At 37.4% G+C, this 7,440-nt stretch overlaps 1 long non-coding RNA gene across 1 annotated transcript; it reads right to left on the bottom strand.

Moving 5' to 3' along the window:
* Nucleotides 1-2,493: 2,493 nt before the first annotated feature.
* Nucleotides 2,494-6,934, bottom strand: LOC110904822. Its single transcript, XR_002572786.1, has 3 exons — nucleotides 6,703-6,934; nucleotides 4,663-4,721; nucleotides 2,494-2,649 (listed from the first exon to the last, which is right to left on the bottom strand). It is a non-coding gene; the product is annotated as an uncharacterized LOC110904822 (long non-coding RNA).
* Nucleotides 6,935-7,440: the final 506 nt, after the last annotated feature.

The following is a 7,440-nucleotide window of genomic DNA, read 5'->3' as shown; positions in this document are numbered from 1 at the left end:
GAAAGTACCATCTTTCTTCTTCACAAATAATACTAGAGCTCCCCAGGGTGAAGAGCTAGGACGTATGAAACCCTTATCCAAGAGTTCTTGTAGTTGTGTAGATAGTTCTTCCAATTCTGATGGAGCTAAGCGATACGGTGCACGAGCTATTGGTGCTGCTCCAGGAGCTAGCTCGATTTGGAATTCGACCTGGCGATGAGGCGGTAGCCCAGGTAAATCTTCAGGAAACACTTGAGGAAAGTCGCGTACTACTGGGATATCCTCTATTTTATTCTCTTTCGCTGATGTGTTAGTAACGAGGGCTAGTATAGCAGTGTGGCCCTTTCGCAAACACTTATGGGCCTTTAGGAAAGAGATGATGCCCACAACAGCACCACTCTTGTCGCCTTGAATCATGAGAGGTTCCTTACCAGAACGAGAAATACGAACAATCTTCTCTTTACATAGGATCTCTGCTTGCTGTTGAGATAACCAATCCATCCCAATGACGATGTCGAAACTACCTAGAACTATAGGAATGAGATCGATAGAGAAGGTCTGACCAGCGAGGACATGATTACAACCCTGAACTATGTGTGTGGCCTCTAGACTTTTACCATTTGCTAACTCTACGACATGCTTGGTGTTCAAAAGTGTTGGTGTGCGTTTAAGCATTTGCCTAACTTTTAGAGACACATAACTGGTATCGACACCCGAATCAAATAAAACAGTAACATAAAAGTCATCGAGAAGGAACTTACCCATCACCACGTTAGGATCATTCCTTGCTTCACCCTGACCCAGCACAAACACTCGACCCCTAGCACCGTTGTTATCATTGTTCCCCCCATTATTGTTTGCATTCCCTTGGTTGTTGTTCTGATTCTGATTCTGATTCAACTGTGGGTAGTGTCTCTTGAAATGATCTTCAGCACCGCACTGAAAACATCTCTTATTACCCTGCTGTTGCTGTTGCTGGTTCTGTGGGGCTTGTGGCTGCTGATGTCGATTCTGGTTTGTAGGACGTGAGCTTCTGCAATCTTTGGCTTCATGACCAAGCTTGTTACATCTCTGACAACAATCTTTGTTGCACGGCCCACTGTGGTGCAAATTACTTCGATTGCACTTAGGGTGGTTTCCCCTGTATCCACCCTGACTTCGATTACCAAAAGACTGCTGACTGGGGCTCCTGTACTCATATGTCTTTCGCTGCTGGGACTGAGACTGAACCGAAGTGGAACCCTTGCTCGAATTTCCATCCCACTTGCGTTTGTTGTCACTAGGAGCATCTGAAGTAACTGTAGCAGCGTTAACACGTTTTGGCAGTTTGTTCTGTTCCACCGCCTGATCAGTGAGACGATGAGCTAGTCGAGTGACTTGCTGGATGGTGCCAAGATTAGCCGCGGTCACATGACTCTGAATTTCTAGCACAAGAACCTTGAGATACAGCTCGATATGTTTGATGGGAGGGTCTACCATAGTGGGACACAATATAGCCAATTCATTTGATCTCTTCGTATAAGCCTCGATTTCAGACCCCGTCATCTTTAAATTGAAAAACTCCACCTCTAGCTTGTGGATGTCGTCGCAACTGCAATACTCTTCCTTAATCAGATCCTTTAAGTCGTTCCATGGGGTGGCATTAGCAGCTGCCAGTCCTAACATCTGAACCTGTGCTTTCCACCAGGTTAACGCAGCACCTTCTAGTGTTCCAGTATTTTACTTTACCCTACGAGCTTCAGGGCATTCACACATCTCGAAGACATATTCGAGCTCCTCGAACCAGTAGAGGAGGCCTACAGCTCCCTCAGTGCCATTGAAAGTAGTAGGTCGGCAGTCCATAAAAGTTTTGAAAGTGCACACAGGAGGTTGAGCAGGTTGACCTGTCGTGTGTGTAAGGAGAAACAATGTTAAGTACAAGTGTTGGTTTACGAGAGTAGGATCTAAAGATCCTAGGGTAAGTTACAATGGCAGGTTATACCGCCTGCCTGAGCGGCTGCAAGTGCTGCAGTAACTTGTTCATTGATTAAAGTCGTCAGCTGGGCTTGAGTCATGTTGATACGTTCACTCATGATCTTCATACCAAAGGAAACATGAGTGAGAGAGGTTCGCGAAAGTGCGATGACAGAAGAGAGTAAACGCACATGTGTTTCAAACAATAGTTGCTACGTTTATCTAAGCATACCATTAGCAAAGTTCTATGTAGCTAACAAGTAGGCAATAAAACATAAACCATATCACCTAGAAATGTGAGTCTTGCACGTGGAGCGAAGCGTCGTTGTGGATCGTTGAGCACTGTACAGGTTATAGTCTGGTTTTAACAAAAACTTGTTCCTTATTAAAACCAAGTTCACTATAACCAATGGCTCTGATACCAATCTGTCACACCCCCAAAATCCACTCGCGGAGTATCACCGCATGGAGGCGTGACTGACCAGGATCAAGCCACCAATCATATTGAACATAGCATATAAATAAAAGTAGTTTATAAAATCCAACACAATACAATTGGTGTCCAAACAAATCATAGTTCAAGTTGCAAGGAGAAGCATAATGTTTAAAACCATAACACAAGTTTAAGCGTTTCAAATGTTTAGCATGGCACACAGCTATCCATGTCCCACAACGACTCTTCCCACTCCGATGCAAGCTCCATAGATACCTAACGACCTGCAAGGCATGTAACAGAGAGTCAACAACAAAGTTGAGCGAGTTCACAGGAGGTGCTTGTTTAAAGTAGTTTCTCAAGAACGTACAAATATGGTAAATCAACTTTCCTGGTTTTCCAAACCATGATTAGTGGGGGCTACCCCATGTTACAAATCGCTAGACTAGATGCATATATTAGTGTCCTTCCCAAACCGAGGACGGAAGTATGTACATGAGTACATAGGTTTATTGCAGGCGTCCTTTCCAATCCGAGGACGGTGTACGTATAAGAACACGTAGGTTTTGCGCAGGTGCCCTTCCCAAACCGAGGAAAGTGGTACGTAATGGGTATGTAGGTTTAGCGCTGGCGTCCTTCCCAAACCGAGGACGGTGGTACGTATAACAGTACGTAGGTTTAGCACTGGCGTCCTTCCCAAATCCGAGGACGGTGGTAAATAGTCTAGTAGTGGTGAATGTACAAATTCTGTTGTAGTTATTCAATCCAATTCCCAACCCACCGGGAATCCAATGCCTTAGAAGTGTGAACTCACCTTGGTTTGCTCGGTATGCTAAATTACGTGCTCTCAAATAATCAGTCAAGGCCTATAGCATGCACGTATACTCAATTAGTTGACATTCACAAGTTTCGACTAACAGTCAAGATCATCACGTACATGAAAGTAACAACTAACACATTATATTTATCAGTTATACAAGCTCATGCAACCATGCTTTACAATTACCAGTTACTTGTACTGTCCTTATCAGTTAACATGGTCATCACTAACCTATTTAATTACTAACAGAGTTAACCAAGTTACTGTGTTGGATTAGTAGTTGACGAAACATACTTGTTTCGTCGTGATCACCCTTCGATGAAACGACTGGTTTCATCGTGCATTCCTTTCGGCGAAACACTCATGTTTCGTCGTGCCAGTTTCATCGTGAAAGGCGTTTCGTCTAGGATGCTATTCAGTTTCGTCGTGTTATCAGTTACACACAGGAACCCTAATCATTCTGAACAGCCGTTTCTCACTAACATCGAACAACTAGCTATCATACAACGCATTAGTCGTAGATCATCACGTATTTAACGTCTAGCATAAACCCTAATCATGCCATAAACAATCAGTTACATGTCATCTGAATCTCATAAACCTTAACATCGATCATGAACAGTGAACATAATCTATCACAATCATATACAACAGAATCGTCAAACTCTCAAGAACAACATCACATATTATCAACACAATGATCCTGAGTTTATACTGTTTACCAAAAACCCTAGCCTAAACACACAAAAGCATCATTTAGCAATCATATCTACAGTAGGGTTTTTACACTAACCGTGATAGAAGGAATAATGAGTTGATCGCTAAGAAGGGCTTCGAGAACTCAAGGTTGCCGTCACACAGAAAGAAGGAGAGGAGAAGGCTTTAGGGTTTTCGATCGGCTGATAATGTGATGAGTGGAAACAGTTTCGCGTAACAAATACCCTTGTAAACGTACTGGGCCCCTAATGGGCTTCGGCGAAACATTAGGCCGGCGAAATGCCTTGTTTCGTCGTGGTGTTTATGACGAAACATACTTGTTTCGTCGAGTTGGTTGGCGGCGAAACATAAGTTGTTTCGTCGAGGTTACTAGTATGAAACCTTAAGTGTCATCAAGTTAAACCAAACACAAGTTTATAACACTAAACACATAACACAGTAATTTCATAACATCTCAACATATATTAAACACGTATGATTACAAGGCAACCAAGTTGAGCAAACAAACAACTGAACAGTTAACGTACAATTAGTGTGAAGACGGAATCTTGAAAACTCGAGTTGTCACACTCATGTCCCTCGGTCCTAACACGAGGATTAATGGTCTTAGGAGTGCGCCTACCCATTCACATGATCTACTATACTTTCCAAAGCTAACCATACCACTTGTAATTGTATGTAATCATTTTGTAACATGTACTTCACCCCCGAAGTTATAAAACTGAAAACAGTTAAAAGAAAAGGGGGAACATGAACTCACAGTTTTGCGTTCTTCGAATCCGCCTGTAACTCAAAGTTTCCACTGGTGTACACGACTACCTACAATGTACTATGGTCTTATTAGACAAGCGGGTCGTGCATTGACTTAGTATTAATTAGTGCCTTTGAGTTACGTTTCCAAGTGTCTTCATCATTATCCCAAGTTATATAATTATTTGTCAAAATAATAAATATTTTAACTTAAATTATATTTATTAAATTTTGGAATAATTGTTAAAACAATATATATATATATATATATATCAACTTAATACTTCCCAAGTATTTATACTTGTATATTCTTCCCAAGAATGGGGGTATCTTTCACTTGTATAGTCTTGCCATGCATTAGGGTCGTATTCCGGTGTGCATTTATACGTGTGAGAATACATATTTTAGTGTATTCATTAAGTATTCATATACTTAAATTTATATTAAACTTCCCGAAATATTATTTCTAATAAATGTCCACCAATATATATTTCCAAAATATATATTCTAAGGAATATTACTTAGAAAAATTATTTATAATTTTTCCTTTGGCAAAAATATTCGTATTGTCATATAAGTTCTAAAAATAATATATTTTCAAGTCTCACTTAGAAAATATATATATATAAACTTATTTTTATCCAAAAATATGTATTTCAAGTGTACTCAAGAAAATATATATCTTTCCCAAAAATTATATAATTCAAAAAAAAAAAAAATTCAAGAAAAATATATATTCATACATGCCAATAATAATATATTTTTCCCTTGTCAAAGTATGATATATATTCTTGTAGTAATAATGAAAATCCCATTTTCATTCCCTTGATGTCCAAAATATTATTTACCAAAATATACACATGAATAATATTTCCGGAATATTTTGTGAGTTATATTCCTTTGTTCGGTTCTACCGGTATTTTGGGTATTCTTTGTATATTTATTCCTTGGAATTTTGGTAATATTTCGGATTATAATTTTCGGTATTTTGATGAGATATATTATTTCAAGCACCAAAATAATATAACTAATACACATATTATACAAGTAATCACACATGTGTGTCTTCAATGTTTATACATTCTAAATATATATATTTAGCCATTTTATTTATAAAAACCAACCTCCAACACTTATATTTTTATAACAAAAATTATGGCAAAGTTTATATGGAAAACTCATGGTTACAATACACTTGTAAATATTTGGTTAAAATATTTTTCTAAGTGTTAATATTTTTAGAAAATTTTGCCATAGTTTCCCCTAAAAATGGAGGTTTCCATGCTTTCAAGCATATCATTTTCTTTTATAAAAATCATCACAATCAATTTACCATTATCAACAAACAACCTTTACCTACCAATCTTGCCTAAATCATGCATATTTCACTACTTCATGAACTTGAATATTTGTAAAAATTTGTAGTAACTTAGTAGTGTGTTTAGTAAGTTTAGTTACCCTTTAAAGAGTGGTTGTTTATATAAAAACATCATTCTTGAATGATTTAGATGTTTACAACTTGTAATCATATTTTTCAAAAATATTTCTTTATGTATTCTTCTTGTTACACAAGTGTTTCTACACTTGTTTAACCACTAAAAATAAGATTTGTTTATGTAAGAACCAAGTTTTAGCAAAACTTATATTTTTAGCTTTGTTTCTTTAGAAATCCTCCATAAATCTTTAGATCTATAAGTATTATTACTCACATTAATCATTATTTTTCAAGAAAACAATATATTCTTTCAAGTTCATGTCTTGTATGAGGATGATTTATAAATCTCTAACATTTTCATCTTCTCATCTTGCTAGATTATGTTTTTAATCATGATCTAGCAAGATCATATAATGATCTACATCATTTACACAAACCATCAATCATCAAGCATCATAACAACACTAAACAACATGATTTCTTTAAGATTTCTTATAGTTTTATGCTTATGTTCATGTTTCATCTTCAAGTTTCTTAGTGTTCTTCATGATTTTCAACATGTATGATTCTTTAACCACTTGAAATAGATGTAAAATGAAGAGTAGAAAATCTTACTACTAGCTCAAGGTTAGCGATGATCAAGTGAAGAAATGAAGTGGATAAAAGCAAACGGTGAAGGTCCTTCAACATCCGAAAGCTCCAAGCTTCCTAACTTAGCTTCTATCATCCTTGTGTATGTATAGATTTAATGGAAAATGAAAGATGAAAATGATGGTGGTGTGAGTGTTCTTGGCCGTGAGGTGTAGAGAGGATGGAGAAGAATTTTTGTGTAAAGTGTGGATGGAGAATGAAGGGTATAAACTCAAAGGTATTATTTATAACCAAATACACATGATCTTCTTTGATTTTTATGTTTTTAAAAAGGACGAACAAGATCTATTAAAATATTGAAATAAAATCTTCATGTGGGTCCCTTGTTGGGGCCGGATTTGGTGAGGGGGGGGGGGGTAAAATGTAAATTTTTGGAAGTTTGGGGTTTAAAGTGCAAACAAGAAGGTTTAAGTATGTTTAAGTTTTTTTAGGCGTTTTTATGATTTTTAAGGTGTTCTACCACCAATACTAGCTTAATATCATAAAAACATTACTTCTAGTAAAATTTTGATGTCCCGGTTATTGTCCGGTTGTTCGGTTCGTTACGGTTCGTTAAAGTGCTGAATTGCGCAGTTTCACTAAGTATGAAGCCCCTTTTGTGGCAGTTTTAATTCCCGACACTTTGTAAGTTATTTTGGGCAACAAAACATAAATTTCGTATGATATTATTGTGTTAAATAGCTGGTTATAGCTGAATTGTGT

The sequence above is a fragment of the Helianthus annuus genome, chromosome 2 (assembly GCF_002127325.2).
Source record: "Helianthus annuus cultivar XRQ/B chromosome 2, HanXRQr2.0-SUNRISE, whole genome shotgun sequence".
Classification (NCBI taxonomy): domain Eukaryota; kingdom Viridiplantae; phylum Streptophyta; class Magnoliopsida; order Asterales; family Asteraceae; genus Helianthus; species Helianthus annuus.
Note: the sequence above shows the minus strand (reverse complement) of the source record. Positions and strands in the feature narration are given on the sequence as shown.